This window comes from Crocuta crocuta, unplaced genomic scaffold, assembly GCF_008692635.1.
Source record: "Crocuta crocuta isolate KB4526 unplaced genomic scaffold, BGI_CrCroc_1.0 scaffold299, whole genome shotgun sequence".
Taxonomy (NCBI): Eukaryota; Metazoa; Chordata; class Mammalia; order Carnivora; family Hyaenidae; genus Crocuta; species Crocuta crocuta.
The window spans coordinates 3500329-3516550 of NW_027532747.1; the positions used below are offsets into that span (position 1 = coordinate 3500329).

The 16222-nt window shown below is 47.2% G+C and overlaps 1 protein-coding gene across 1 annotated transcript in view; it reads left to right on the top strand.

Moving 5' to 3' along the window:
• Positions 1–16222, top strand: part of BCL11B (BCL11 transcription factor B) — a 109425-nt gene that overhangs the window by 92681 nt on the left and 522 nt on the right. The gene's annotated exons all lie outside the window — the stretch shown is intronic.

A 16222-nucleotide genomic window follows, 5' to 3' on the forward strand; every position in this document is an offset into this window, starting at 1 on the left:
CTGTGTGTGCGCCTCCGGGGAGCCTTGCCTGGCAGTCACAGAGACACCCACTTGGCACAGCCCCGAGCGCCTGGCAGCTGGGCAGGGGGTGGCTGGCACGTGGGAGGGGCCAACTCCGGGGGCGGGGTGCTGACTGGGCCTGGGCTGCCCCTCACTCGCCGGAGGGCCCAGAAGGCCCGGCAGATGGGAGCGACTCTGCCTCCTAATCTTGCCCTGGAGCTCCCCCACCTCCCCCCACTGGCTTGCTCTGTCTGTCTGTCTGTCTATCTCTGAGTCTCCCTTGCTGCTAGTCTCTGGCTCGGCTTTCTGGTCACTTCCCCGTCGCTCTTTATGTCCCTGATGTCTGCACGGTCGCCTCTCCGTGGGCAGCACCCAGCCTGGGTCCTTCGGAGGGCGCTGGGGGGTGGTTGGCCTTCTCCAGAGCCCCCCAGCCTCCCGGAGGATGTGGAGCCCCAAAACCTTAGTAGTGGGGGAGTTCTCACACTGTAACCTGTAGAAGACCGTCCGTGAAGGTTGTTGACATACAGATGCTCAGTCACTCCTCTCAGAGATCCGGAGTCCGTGCGTCTGGTGAGGGGCCTGGAATGTGTATTACAAAAAGTTTTTTTTTTTAACGTTTATTCATTTTTGAGAGGCAGAGAGACAGAGTGTGAGTGGGGGAGGGTCAGAGAGTGAGGGAGACACAGAATCCAGAGCAGGCTCCAGGCTCCGAGCTGTCAGCACAGAGTCCAACGCGGGGCTCGAACCCACGAACCGTGAGATCATGACCTGAGCCGAAGTCGGACGCTTAACTGACTGAGCCCCCCAGGCGCCCTGTGGGATACGCATTTTAAACACCAGCCCTGAGAGCCGGTGATGCAGCGTTTCCAGGCCGCAAGTGAGCAGCCCCGGGCAGGTCCATGGACGCCGGCCTGCATGCTCGTCTTCCCAGGCCCCTGTCAACGTCCACTAGCGCCTCCTCGGCCCCCGTCCACTGGTTCAGGGGGCTCCACTTGGACAGGCCCCGCCCCTTCTCCATCTGTGTCCTCAGCAAACTGGGTTGGAAGAGTCCCCCCCACCGTGTGGTTGGGGAGATGGAAGGGGGGGATGCATGAGGAAAGCCTCCAAAGACCTCTGTTGCTGGACACACATCAGAAAATGATGGATGTAGTAAATAAACACCCAAATGCACGGTGGCCGCCGCCCCCTCCTGCCTCTTCGTTCAGGAAGCATCCCTGGGAGGAAGACCCTGCTTTGGGAACACTGCATGTCCCTTCCAAGCATCTTGCCTTTCCCTGCGCTGTCCCCTCCTTCTGAAACACCTGCCCTCTCCCGTCCAAGCGCTGTGCTTCAGGGGCCCCTCCTGCCCCGTCCCCTAGGCTTCCTGCGCCCCACGATGGGTGGTGCTTCCCCCCACAGGCACAGTCCCTTCTGGGCTGCAGCACGCTGGGCGGGGGATGGGTGGGGGCGAGTCGGCTTCTGTCCCCGTCACAAGGTCACAAGTACTGTTGGCTGTGGGACCCGCGTGGCAGGGAGGGGTTTACAGTCAGGAACAAGAGCCCCAGGGATCTGCCCGGTAGCCTGCGCGGGACGCCTGGCACCTCTTGTTTGTTACATTTGCCACGGGCCCTACCTCCTCTGAGCCCTCTTACATTGTAAAACTCGTCGGGGCTCCCTCCAACCCAGCCTCTGTCTTCATCCTGGGTCTTTGCAAGAATATCTTCTGGTTTTAGCCTCAGGTGGGCTCTGGAGCTGGACAGACTTGGGGGGGATCCCAATCGCCCTCTTTCTATCAGTGAGACCCCTCTGTGCCCGTTTCCTCCTCCGCAAAACGTGGGTCCCGGCAGCGCCTCCCTGGCGCAACTGTTGTGGTGATGAAGCAGCACTAGTAACACGAAGGCTTCCTTCCTCGGCTCGGTGCTAAGACACAGTCAGGCTCCCGGGGCGACTCACGCCAGCGGCTGCAACCTCCTGGCCACCCCAGCAACTCAGGGAATAAACTCGGGGCCGACCAAGGTCCGGATGGTGGGCAGCTTTCCATGCGGCGACCGACTCAGGCTGCGCCCCCTTCCGTCTTGGGTTCCCACCGTCTCATCTTCTAGATCGCGCTGTCCACCAAAGTAGCTGCCAATCAGTTAAATTTAAATTAATTTTTAAAATCAATAAGGCTAAAAATTCCGTTCCTCCATTACACTAGCCACCTGTGAAGAGCTCAAGGGCCACTGATGGCCGTGGTGCCGTGTGTGCGGCACAGACACTGGGCATTTCCACCACCGCAGAAAGTTCTACTGGCCAGCGCGGCTGGAGGGTCGCCCGAGGGTCCCTGCAGGACCCTCTCTCTGCTCTGAGCCGTCTGCAGTGGAAGAGATGGGGGCCCACACGCGGGGACCTTCGGGCCAGGCTTGGGAGTGGTGAGTGACACGGCCCCAACCTACACCTGCAGACAAGGGGAAGCTGCAGAAGCGTCAGCGTGGCATTCAGGTCCTCTCTAAGTGGATCCAATGTATCTGCTGAGTTTCATCTCCTTCTCTTCCCTTTCCCACCCCCACCCCACCTTTACCTCCTCACCCCACATGGTCCTGAAGGAGAGTGGGCACTGGTTTCCAGAAGCTCTCTCTGGGAAGAGAGAGAAACCCCCTTTCCTAGAATTCCCTTGTCAACCTCCCTCATTTCACCTTGAAATGGACCACGTGGCTATGTCTGAACTAGTTCTTTGGCCAGAAGGAAGCCATAAGCCAATTGGCTTAATCCTGGTTTTCTAAACCAATCAAGGTGGCTGGGGGCACAGAATTGGAATGGAGAGTGGGGGCCCTGTCCCCCCACCCCCCCCCCCCCAGCNAGGATGATGCTTGAGCACCTGGCACAGGTGAGGGCCCCGACGCATGCTTATGCGAACTGCACAGGATCTCTGAGCACGTTCAGGAGCCTTGCCAGTTCACGTTTAGATGCTCTGACTTTTATGCTCCATAGGTCATGGGTCCCCTTGGGTTTTCCAGGGGAGCAATGATGACTCAGCTTGGCTGATGCCTATTTCTCTTTTCTTTTTTTCTCTGAGCTCCCCTGGTCCTTCCGCATCTGCTTCACGTTCCCTGTCGTCCTTCAGCTAGCTTTGGGCAGGCCAGGTACCTTTGCCTATATCTATTTCCCCCCCTAATGAATGCAGAATGCTTTATTTATTTATTTATTTATTTATTTAGTCAGAGGCGCCCAAGCATTTAGCAGTTACCGATGATCAACAGTACATTTTGCAAACAAGTAATAAATTTTAACAGCAATTTGTCTACGAATTGTGACCTTTCGATGATGTATTTGGTTTTTCCCAAGAAGTTGAACTTCTTTGTCATCCAAGTTTGATTCATATTTTAATTTTTTAAAAAGCAAATGGTCCGTAGAACACACTGCAACATCGCGCTGATTGCCAACGCTGCTTTGGTTGCAGTCAATATTTTTCATTCATGCCATTCGAGATACACAGGGAGCCCCCAGCCCAGTTCGCCAACAGCTTCGAATCCACACATCTCTGCCCCTGACATTTTATCCTCCGTAGTTTTCTTAATGCTGTATGGAGTTTTTTAAAAGGGAGAATAATTTATGCCAGTGCCTTTTAATGATGCACCTTTAGCCAAAGATAAAACACGTCCTTTTTCTTCCAGATTCTGCCCTTTCGGCCTGGGTGTTGCTGATCATTTTCCTACAGAAAAGGCTGTCGGCTCTTTGAATCCCCCAACCAGTGCATAACTTTGTGTTAATTACCTCAGGACGAGAGAGTGGCTCAGAAGCAATCATCTTTGTTTGTTAACACACCCTGGCTGTGCCGCTACTCCCCATAAATAAAACATAACTGAGATTACAATGTCATGTTCACCGGGACTCCAGACCCTGGTAACCGCTGTAGCAGAATGCACCAGACATCTCCCGGTCGCCGGGTTCTACTGCGAGGTGGCACCCCCAGGATGGCTTCTCATTTTCTCAGTCACCTCACGCCCACCAGGCCCTGGCTGGGTCCGCAATCCCCAGGGGTTCTGATGTCAGAAGACTGGTGGGAAGCTGACTTTGTTCCTCCTCTAATTTAAGAGTCAAGCTTGTAAGCACGCAATGGTGTTTTTAGCCACTCGGAAGGGTCCTGAGTGGACGTGCAGAATGCAAAGCAACGGACAGGAATTGAGCATGGGTGGACTATGGGACTAGCTCGAGTCACTCACAGCCATGCAATCAGTCATCCGCGCCAGCACCTTGTTCCACGTGGACAGAGATAAGAAGAAAAGAGATGGCCGATGGGAAATATGTTTCATAAGTTGGATCAACATAATAATAAGATTAAGGCAAAGGCCAGTTTAAATAGTGAGAATGAATACACTCAAGGCACGGGTTTCCAAAGTATATTTGGAAAGCTCAAGCTTGGTTCTGAGCATCCTGGCTGCCCAAGAGAAAAGGACCACAGTGGGTATCATACAGTATGGAAAGAAACATTGTACTTCAGGGCAAGCAGAGTGCGTCTATGTACTTTAATCTGAAAATAGTTTCTCTACTGGACCCTCCTATGGAGTAATGTGTCTCAATGTGTGATCCATGATCCCCTGGTGGGAGAAAAGGACTCCTAAGCAGTCACAAGCTGATTAAAAATTCACAATCTGGGGGCGCCTGGGTGGCTTAATCCATTAAACGGCTGACTCTTGATTTCAGCTCAGGTCGTGATCTCACGGTTCATGAGTTCAAGCCCTGCATCAGGTTTGGTGCTAACAGCATGGAGCTTGCTTGGCATTCTCTGTCTCCCTCTCACTCTGCCCCTCCCTGCTTGGTGTCTCTCTCAAAAATAAATATTTTTTAAAAAGTCTAAAAAAATGCACATTCTGAATCCAGTTCTTAGTAGTGAATGATACACAATCCCATTTATTTTTGTTATGTGTGATTGATGCTCACTTAGCACTCATTCAATTATTGAAAGTTACCAAATATAGTTCTTATAAGTTAAATATAGTGCATTGCTAGAGTTTACTAAGTATTTTACTATAGCATCCATCAGCAAGTCTGACTTCCCGCCAATACTGCAAAAATCTGGAGATCAGGGGCTCCTGGGTGGCTCAGTCGGCTGAGTGCCCAAGTTTGGCTCAGGTCTTGATCTTTTGGTTTGTGGGTTTGAGCCCCACGTTGGTCTCTGTGCTGACAGCTCATAGCCTGGAGCCTGCTTCAGAGTCTGTGTCTCCCTCTTTCTCTGCCCCTCCCTTGCTTGCTCTCTGTCTTTCTCTCTCTTAAAAATAAATAAGCATTAAGAAAACATATAACAAATCCTGGAGATCAAATGCATAGACAGAGTTGATGTTTCTTTCATTTGGGGGAAGGAAACTTTTCTTAGTGAATTATCAGTGTGCTCTTGAACTCGTGTGGTTTTCAATGTTTTCTAGTCTTATATCGCTAAATAGATTGGTAGAATAGTTGTTTAGGTATTAATTTTGTTAACTTTGTTTTTCTTGGTAATTGCTTTGGAAAATGGGAATGAGTAGGGTGCTGAACTGTTCATTTGCTTCAGACAAGGGTTGAAAATCACTTATAAAAAAGACCATGACAAACCTCACCTTCATCCCAAACACCAATGTATATTTAGGATGTAATAATTCTACATGGTATGTTACTAATAATAGAACTTTAAACTCTATGCAACAAAAACTGATACAATTAAAAACAAAAATAGACAAATCCACAGTTACAGATGGAGATTTCTTTATGTTTTATTTACTTATTTTAAGAGAGGGAAAAAGAGAGGATCCCAAGCAGGCTTTGCACTGTCAGCGCAGAGCCCAACATGGGGCTCAAGCCCGGGAACTGTGAGATCATGACCTGAGCGGAAATCAAGAGTCAGATGCTCAACTGCCTGAGCCACCCAGGTGCCCCAGCTGGAGATTTTAATATTCCTCTCTGGACACTTGATAGAACAAACAGACAGCAAGTGAAAAAGCACGTCAAAGATGACCTTATCAATTAACACTATCAGCTCACAATGACCTAACTGGCATTTATAGCATACATCAATCAACGTAAGTGAAATACGTATTCTTTTAAAAAACGCAGGGAACATTCGTCGAGGTGGGCCAATACCTGGGCTACCCAAACAAGTGGTTTGAAACCATACAAATATGTTCTCTGACCACAGTGCGATTAAACAAGACGTTTATAACAAAAAGAGATCCCGAAAATTTCCGAAATATTTGGAAAGTAAACCTCACGATTCTTAATGATTCATGTGTCAAAGAAGAAATCACAGGGAAAATGAAAAAAATATTTTGAACAGAGTGAAAATGTAAACAAAATAGGAGGATTAAGAGATACAAACCAGCAGTTATAAACCAAATAATTCATGGAGATGTAACATACTGCACAGAGAATGCAGTCAATAATATTGTATTAATTTTGTATGGGGGCAGATGTGAACTAGACTTGTGATGATTGTTTCATAATGTACAAAAATAGGAAATCACTGTCATGTATACCCCAAACGAATAGGATATTGTATGTCAATTACACATCAATAAAGCAGAATTGTTATTTAAATCAACCAACAAACAAATTAAAAAACCACAAAGCCAGGTAAACAAAACATCAAAATTTTGTGGGACACAGCTAAAGCAGTGCTTAAAGAAAAATTAAATGTTTGCATTAGAAAAAAAGCTCTCAAATCAGTGATCTTCCACTTTAAGAAACTAGAAAAAAATAGAACAAACTAAACCCAAAATAATTAAAAAAGAAGGAATAATAAAGAGTGGAAAGCATTGAAAGAGAAAACAGGAAAGCTATAGAGAAAATTAAAGATCTAGTTCTTCAAAAGATTAATAAAACTGACAAATGTGTAGCTGGACTGATTAGGGAAAATGCAAATTCCCAATATCAAGAATGAAAGAGGGGACATCACTTCATGTTCTACGGATATTAAAATAATTGTAAGAGAATGTTATGAAAATATTTATGCCAACAAATCCCACAACTTACATGAAATGGAACCACTTACATGCAATGGAGAAGTTTTTTGAAATACACATACTATTAAAGCTCACTCAAGAAGAAATAGACAGCCTGAATAGCTCTGTATTTATTAAAGAAATAAAATTTGTAGTTAAAAAACTTCCCCCCCCCAAAAAAACAAAACTTCCAGATTCAGCTCGTTTTACTGGTGAATTCCTGCAACCATTTAAGAAAGAAATAATATTAATCGTATACTAAAACTTCCTACAAATAGGAAAGGAGGGAATAATCTAACTCCTTTTATGAGGTTAGCATTACCCTGACGTCTGAACCACATAAAAATATTACAAGAAGTGAAGACTACAGATTAACATCTCTCTTCAGCATAAATCCTTAAAAATTATTTAGCCAGTTGAGTTTAGTAGTATATAAAATAAAGATATATCATGACCCCATGGGTTTTATTCCAGGAATTAAAAAATCAATTAATATAATTCACTATGATAGCAGACTAAAAAGAAAAAAAAATTTGATTATCTCAACAGATACTGAAAATATATTTGACAAAATTTAACACTCAGTATTGATTAAAGACCTTCAGCAAACTATTTATAAAGGAATTTCCTAAATCTACAAAAGCTTATAGCTAACATCATACATACTGAGTGGTGAAAAACTGAATGCTTCCCCTTAGATCAGGAACAAGGCAATGATGTCTGCATTTACCACACTTACTCATCATTATGTGTGATATCCTAGACAACGTCATAAGGTAAGAGAAAAAAGACATATGAATTGAAAAGGAAGAAGTAACACTTTTTCTTCCCAGATGACATTATTTTTTACATGGACAATCCCAATGATTTGACAAAAAAGCCACTTAGAACTGATAAATGAGTTTTTAAGGTTGCAGGATACAAGGTAAATATACAAAGATAGACAGCATTTTATTTTTTTAAATGTTTATTTATTTTGGGGGGGAGAGAGAGAGAGACTGAGAAAGTGAGCAGGGGAAGGGCAGAGAGAGAGAGAGGGAGAGAGAGAATCCCAAGCAGGCTCTGAGCTGTCAGCACAGAGCCTGATACAAGGCTTGATCTCACCAACCATGAGATCATGACCTGAGCTGTTATCAAGGATATTGAATGCTTAACCAACTGAGCCACCCAGGCACCACAAAGGTAAATTGCATTTTCTACATAATATCAATGCATACCTGTCATTTAAACTTTTAAAAGCAATACCATTTATAAATTATATGGAAAAAAAGAGAAACGTTAAGGGAGAAATGGAACAAAAATATGTATATGTATGCTGAACACGGCAAAACATTGCTGAAAAGAATTAAAGAGCATTCAGATAAAGGAAGAGATACACTATAATTATAGATCACAGGGCTCAGTATTAAATCTCCCTATATCTATCCATATATTCAAAACAAACTTAATTGAAATCCCAGTAGGATTTTTAAAAGTAGAAATTTACAAGCTCATTCTAAAGTGTATGTAGAAACAGGAAGAATTTAGAATAGTCCAAGTAATTAAGAAACATTGGGGTATTCATATGACCTGATTTAAAGACTCACTGTAAAGTTGCAATAATCAAGATTGTTGGTATTGGGCAGAAAGGTAGATTATAGATCAATGGAATAGAATACAGAGTCCAGAAATAGACCCAGACATACACGTTCAATAGAGTTTTGACTATGGTCCTGAGACAATTCAGTGAATGATTGGGTATCCATATGTAAAAAAATAAACCTCAACTTTTACTTCCCATCTCAAAAAAAAAAAAATAGCTCAAAATAGTTCATAGCGTTTAATGCAAGAGCTTACATTATAAAACCTCTAAAGAAAACGTAGGAGAAAAATCTTCATGACCTTGTATTAATTAGGCAAAGAGTTCTAAAATAAATCACAACGTACACAAACTGAAACACACAAAAAACCCCAAAACCCAAGAAAGAGTCCGGGGACTTCAAATGTAAAACATTTGCTCTTCAAAAGAACTCTGTAAGGAAATGAAAAGGCAAGCCACAGATTGGGAGATGATATTCACAACTACTAATAAAGAACTAAACTGGTATCCAGAACACAGAGAAAGCTCTTACTACTCAATAATAAAAAGACAAACAACATGACAAAAATAGGCAAAATATTTGAACAAACGCTATGTTAAAGAAGATATATGATTGTTCTATAAGAACAGGAAAAGGTGCTCAATGTCATCAGTCGTTAGGGAAGTACAAAGTAAAACCGCAATAAGATACCGTGACCAGCTAAGTGTAATTGCTAAAAATGGAAAAAAATTGATAACAATAGTGCTGACAAGGATGAAGAGCCACTGAAACTTTCACATGTATAAAAACCAATTACACTGTGATGTAAATGTACATGTAAAATAATTCATAGCTTTGGAAAAGGGTTTGGCAATTTCTTACAAAGGTAAACGTGCCCTTACTGTGGATACCCAACAATTGCGTTCCTTGGTATTTACCTAAAAGAAGTACAAGCATAAGTTCACACGAAGGTTTTCCTTAAATTTATTCATAATAACTGAAAAGTCTGGAAACCACTCTACTGTTCATCGGTGATGGGCTGGATAAGCAAACAATGGAATGGTAGTCAGATAAAAAGTGACAAACGACTCTTTCATGCAAAACCCGGATGAATCTCAAATGCATTATGTTACATGGGAGATGCTGAGTGAAAGAAGCTAGATTCTATGTGCATTATTTTCACTTATGGAAAATTCTAGAACACATAAAGCCGCAGTGATAGAGAACTGACCCATGAATCAGAAGGGTGGGAGGAAGGATATGAGGAAATTTGGAGGTGATGGTGTTCTATATCATGAACATAGTGGTTGTTACATTTGTCAAAACTTGCCAAATTGGACATTTAAGGTTGGTGGATTTCATTGTATATCAACTGCACTTTGCTAAGCCTGATTGAAAACACGAATGCCTCAACCAAATTTCAGCTGTTCACAAGAGAGCAGGAAAGGTGAACTGGGGAGGAGTATGGCATTCTTCAGTATTCCGAGCAATTTTAATTACTTGGAGGAATTCATATAACAAAGGTTTTGGTTACGTTTCTTGAGCCTGAGGACTTGGAACCGGACTGAGAAATTCCCAGAATTCTTATTGTCTCAGTGCCTCTCGTGCCCATGGCAGACCTGACTAATCAATCATTGCTCTATTCCCCGTGAGCTCAGCTGTAACTTCAAATCCTCCTTAGTTTATGTCCAGCGGCCACAACCCTTTATTGGACTTAGCCTGAGACATGAGATCATTGGTAGGAAGATGCTCTCTCCATGGGCTACTACACAGAGTCTGGACACTTCCAGGCAGATGGACCTTTGGACATGACCTCCTCTCCTCCCCCAGGGGTTTCAAGTATAACCTGGGGGAAGGGCTCCCATCTGGATGTCACAGGGCTCTTTGTGGCTCATCGGGAAATACCGATTCTCTTAATTCCTGCAAACCAGACTAGAAACACCTTCACTAACAAGTCATATGAGTCTAGTGTGTGATGCCAGCAAATTTCTAGATCACAAATTATTCTTGATTCCTAAGTATGAAGTTGCATTTGAGTAGGATGCAGATAATTGCTCACAGCTCACTTGCTTGTTTTAATGGAAGGGGCAGACTTGGTGGGCTGAGCCAGTGTCTGATATCAAAGTGCTGTTGGACACTGTGCTTTCATTCCCAGCCCTGCTGGTATGGCAGGGAAAGGCACAAAAGTGCTCCTCATGGACTTACTCTTTTCTGTGCACTATCAGAACCTCCATTTTTAAACGGAATCAGTATTATTTTTATAAGTGATGGATGCTCATCATTTAAAAAATGTAAGCAATATATCGGAGTGCCTGGGTGGCTCAGTTGGTTAAGCGTCCAACTTCGGCTCCGGTCATGATCTCTCGGTCTGTGGGTTCGAATCCTGTGTCAGGCTCTGTGCTGACAGCTCAGAGCCTGGTGCCTGCTTCAGATCCTGTGTCTCCCTCTCTTTCTGGCCCTCCCCCCCTCATGCTCTGTCTCTCTGTCTCTCAAAAATAAAATAAAGACATGAAAAATTTTTAAAAATGTAAGCAATATATAAAAAGACGAAGATAACAAGAAAAAAAATCACAAATCCCACACATTTGGTCATATCCCCTCCCCCAGTAAGAGAGCATCACTGGGGAATCTCCTTGTGCATAAATCGGATAGAAGAGTGGGCGGTTCTTAGTCATGGTGCTTCACAGTGAGAGATGGACATTTAGAAGAGATCCCTCTAAGATGAAAAGAAAGAAAAAACTGTCTTATTTCAGACCAGCCACTGCACCCTCTTATGCCTTAGTCTCCTCTCCAAAATGGTCGGTGACCCTCACATCACGGAGTTGTTACAAGGATCAAATGAGATCACATGGGCAGAGTGCCCGGCCCAGTGTGGGCATGCTACAAATTCACATCTTTTTCTTTCTTGCGGTTGAGTCGATGGGTGAATCGAGGCTGAACTGGTGTAGGTCTGGGTCCTGGAGGGGAGCGGCTCACACACTCACAAGAGGGTGACTGGAGAGAGTTTAAGTTAATGATGTTGAAAAGTTGTGGGCACAGGTAAATGAAACCAGCAAGGTCTGGTGAGCCCCCCAGCGTGGCACAGGTGATGAGCTCTTCCCATCAGGCCTGGTTGGGAAAGGTAATTACTGGGTCTGGAGAAGGGGCAGAGGGCCAGGGGCTGCCCAAGAGAGCTGTGGCCTTTGGTAGAGGAACTGATGGAGGCTGACGTGAGGCCTTTGCATGTGCTGTTCCCACTGCCGGGAACACGCTTTGCATTTTCCACAAGCAGCCCCCTTGGAAGCCGGTGTTGTGTTCACAGCATGACTTTTTATAAAGCACAAAAATGTTTTAAAAGTGAAAGCTGATGTGGAACCCCAATCTCTAAAATAGATGAAAGTGTGATTTATTAGTGCTCGGTGAGTCTGTATTTGTGGTGTTTACCAAGTATAACTGTGGCGTGACTGGGAGTGACAGGGTCCTTGCCACCAGGCCATGCTGCCTCCTTCCACGAGCTTGAGCTTAGACTTGGTCTTCTCTGCCTTCAGCTGAGACTTGGCTTGATGGAGCTCCAATGGCCAAGAGAGATGGAGGGCTCGTGTTTGCAGAGGTGGTTGGAACGAACTGTTCGTTCGTGATGGCATAGATTCCTGAAGGATGAGTGGGTTTTGTCAGAAGATGAAGGGGCAGAAGTGGGGCAGAGGTGGGGCAGCAGGGGTAAAGGCGTAGAGACCTCAGGGACATGGTGCCTTCAGAGAGCTGCCTGACACGTGCATGAGGCTGGAGCATCGGCACATGTGGATGAAGGTGGGAAGTGGGGAAGCAATCATCTCTTGCGAGACCCTGAGTGCTTCTCCAGGACATGGCATTCATGCTTGGTGGCTCCCTAGCCATCGGTGGGCTCTCAGAGGCATGCAGCGCTAGGGTCTGGGGTCCCGATGTTGCCGGGAGAACAGGAGTTCTTGGGCAAGATCCGCGTGTGTTCCTTTAACGGAATCTTTGAGAACCATGTTGCCATGGGGGTGATCCACCAGGCGGGGGTGTGATGGCGGTATGACGTTTGGGAAGGCATGGAGCATTTTGTAGACAAGGTCCTCGAGCTCTGAATCTGTAACCTCCCGAGGTGTTATTGAAAGGAGCGTTGTAAAAGGCAGAGCTTGGAGGTGTCGGGGGGAGAGCAGGACCTCTGAGCTGAGTTAATTACCGCCTTGTAATGTGGCAGGAAATAGGGCCCCGAGGTCCAATTCCATCCTCAGTAACATTTGGACATTTTATGGAAGATGCCGTAGTTTACGACAATGCACAAAACAGGTAATTGTTTAGCAAAATGCTCCTGTCAGAACTCAGTGACCTCCGTGAATCATATTCCGCTCTTGGTGTCTTCTTGGGGTAATGAAATGCACTTCTGTTCTTTCTGTTGAGCTCTTTGTGTTCTCCCAGAATAACTGGCAAAATGGATGGCTGGGGAGGTTTTTGCTTTTTGTGTGCTTGCATGCTGGGGAAATGTTTATCAGGTTTCCGAGCAATTTCCAAAGTTTGGGAAAAATGAAATGAGGGAGGTGGCACAGCCTTGGAAAGTTCTCCAGGGTTTGGACCTTGAGATCATCAGCTCTTCGAAGGCGAGGGATGTTTGAGGAGCTGAGGATGGGCGGAGAGCCCTGGGCAGAGTGGGGCTCTGGAGGGGACACTCTGATCCCTGTCCAGCCATATTTGCTATGTCACTCTTCAATTATTTACCACTTGCACCTAGAGGCATGTGATGAATCGTACAAGAGAAAAGAGTCCGTAAGGAGAAATTTAGGATACGGAGATAGAGAAAAGGAGAAAGAAAATGAAAGGTTGGCTCAACTTAGTTCACGAGATGCCACCAAGGGCCTCTTACACTTGCTAGAAATTCGGCTCTGATCTTCCTACTTGCCAAAGCAAAGAGGGGAAAATGTAGCCACCCCCAGATTACAGAGGAACTGAGGGTGTTTGGACCTGGCTGAGTCAGTTTGTCAGAGCACAGGAGTAGAGATGAGGCCTGGGGGTGGGCAGGGGACACCGTGGACAGCCCTCCGCCTTTGCTCACCTTATCGGGTGGGAAGCTGTCAGGTGCTCCTCGGGGAAGGTTGAAGTGTCACAGAAAGCCGCCGTGCCATGGGGGTTCCAACCAGGAAGTGATTTTTCTCTACCCCAAGCGTCCCTCTTACACCAGTGGGCGGGCTACTGAGGGCGCAGGTGAAGGCAGGACGTGGGGTGAACCACCATAGCTCATGGTCAAGGCCGCAGCCTGAAGCTTGTTAGGGATGTAAATTCTTGGGCTCCACCCACCCTATGGGATCCGAGTGTGGGACGAAGCCAGGATTCTGGATCTCTGTGATCTCCCAGCTGATCTGACGCATGGCAAAGCTGAGAAGCACTGATGTCGAGCATGCTGAGCAGGGCAGGGGTGCGGAGAGGGGGTGAAGTTGCCCCAGAAACCAACTGAAGACAGGAGCCCTGAATAAGTGCCTTACACGGACGTGAGTGCTGGAGCCTGTGTCAGACATCGGTCCCTGAACCCGGGGGAGGCTGGGCCAGCCAGATGGGGCAGCACGGGTCCCGTGATCCCCCAATGTCCAGAGGAGGGACCTGAGCTTGATGGGAGCCTTGCCCCGGAGGAGCTGGGAATTGAGCTTCCGGTTCACTGCGAGGGGGGTGTGGACCTGCGGAGGTTCCCCTCCTAAGTCTGCTGGCCACCGGACATTTCTCAGGACTGAAAACGAACATTGTCACGCGTGCGTGTTTCTATGACGAATTTTCTCTGACGTAAGTGGATAGTTGATAGAGAAAAAACACAAATTCACTTAAAGGCTTTTCTGAATTCTTCGTGTGTCTTCTTAGTCTCCCAAGGGATACTAACTAAAGGTGCCGGTGCTTTTGTGTGGGGCTTTGCGAGATTTTCTTTTTTAAAATAATATTTTATTAAAAATTCTTTTAATGTTTACTTTTGAAGGGGAGGGCAGCGAAAGGGAGACACAGAATCCCCGAAGTAGGTTCCAGGCTCTGAGCTGTCAGCACAGAGCCTGACACGGGGCTCAAACCCAAAAACTGTGAGATCATGACCTGAGCCGAAGTTGGACACTTAACTGGCGGAGCCACCCAGGCGCCCCACGAGATTTTCTTTTTGACATTATGATGCAGTCGTTATCCTCAACAGGGTTGGGAAGCAGCGACTCTGGAGTTCACTGTGAGCGTGGCCCTTCTGAGCGTGGGCCATTCCGAGTCCAGCATTTGGGCTCTGCGATGCTCACACATCCCTGTGATGTTTCCATTCAGATCAGGTCCCCCTCGAGGGTGTTTATTAGGTAGGAGTCCTGTGATCGCAGAGAGAGAACCCAACTCGTATGGGTTTGGACCAAGAGGACTTACCATTCCAGGTAATGGAGATTTCCATTTGAACTTTCAGGTGCCGCTGGGTCCGGGGCCTCGAGCAATACTCGCAAGCTTCCCCACCCCCTCATGCATCTCCTGGGTCTGCTGTCCACTTCTGGGCTTCATCGGGGAGGTAAGATGGTGCTGGCATCCTCTGGTGGTGCTCTCCACACCTAGCAAAATGGGGGGAAGCCTGTGATTGGCCTCACCTGCCTCACAAAGCCATCCCTGAACAAAGTGCTCTGGCCCCCTGGCCCCTGTGACCGATGGGGAAACGGGACCCACAACTGATTAATTGTCCCCCTGGTACCAGATGGAGTGGGGGAGTGCTCCCCCGGAATGCCAAGGGGAGGGAGGGGGCAGGGCGAATGTAGACACAGGGCCAGATGACGCAACTTACTCCATGGGTTCAGGTGGGCCCCCTGACTGTCAGGAGGCGAGATTCAGACCCCCTGATGCCTAGCAGAATCCTGGCTTGGAGAGGCCCATTTCCACAAAGTGGTGCCATGTGGTGACACGCATTTCTGGAGGCTTCCCATGGAGATGGGGCCGGTGAGCCCGGGGCTGAGGCTGGGCAGGGACAGGGCTCGGCTCTTTAGGTGATGGGCTGCCTCCCTAGAGTCAGGGTCAGAGGAACGGCTGGTCACAAAGGTCTCTGGGAAAAAGGGACATGACTCAGTCTAGCCCACTCGCATCTCGTGGAAAGGTGACCACAGCTGTGCCCCGCAGCGTGTGAGCTGCTCAAGGCTGGGGTGGGAGGGGGAGGCGACAGCGGCCTTGACATCCAGAGGCTGGGTCCAATTGTTGGCCCTCTGCTGGGGTTCCCAGCTCCCCACCTCCCGGCCACTTCTGGGCTCCCTCAGGGAGGCCCTCCCAGCACCTCCAGGCCCTGTGATATTCCTCCCTCCCTGCTTAACACTGGGGCTTTGGAGACAGGAACACCCAGCCTAGGTCTGCGGGGGGGATGGCTTCCGCCATGAGGGGGTGTCTCCTTGTATCAGGAATGCCCCTGAGAGCATTTGGCCCTCTGGGGACCACACAGGGACGTCCACACCCGAGCCCGCTCTGGACCCCAGGCCTATCCGGAGGCCACAGTACTCCCCACTGGCTTATCTTCCGCAGCCGGGGAGCCGGGAAGGGGGCCCTGGCCAGGACTTAGAGTCCCTGGGTGGGAAATCACGCCGTCTGCCTTCTGCTTAATCAAAAGCACAGCTCTTTGGAAGGGAGGAGAATGCAACTCCACGATTGGTTTCAATTAAAGATTTGCTACTACTTGATTAAGATATATTATTGATTTGGGATTGTCCCGAGCCTCGCTCCTTTCCTGAGGTGAAGGGGGGGGGTGGCGGCTTGGGAGCT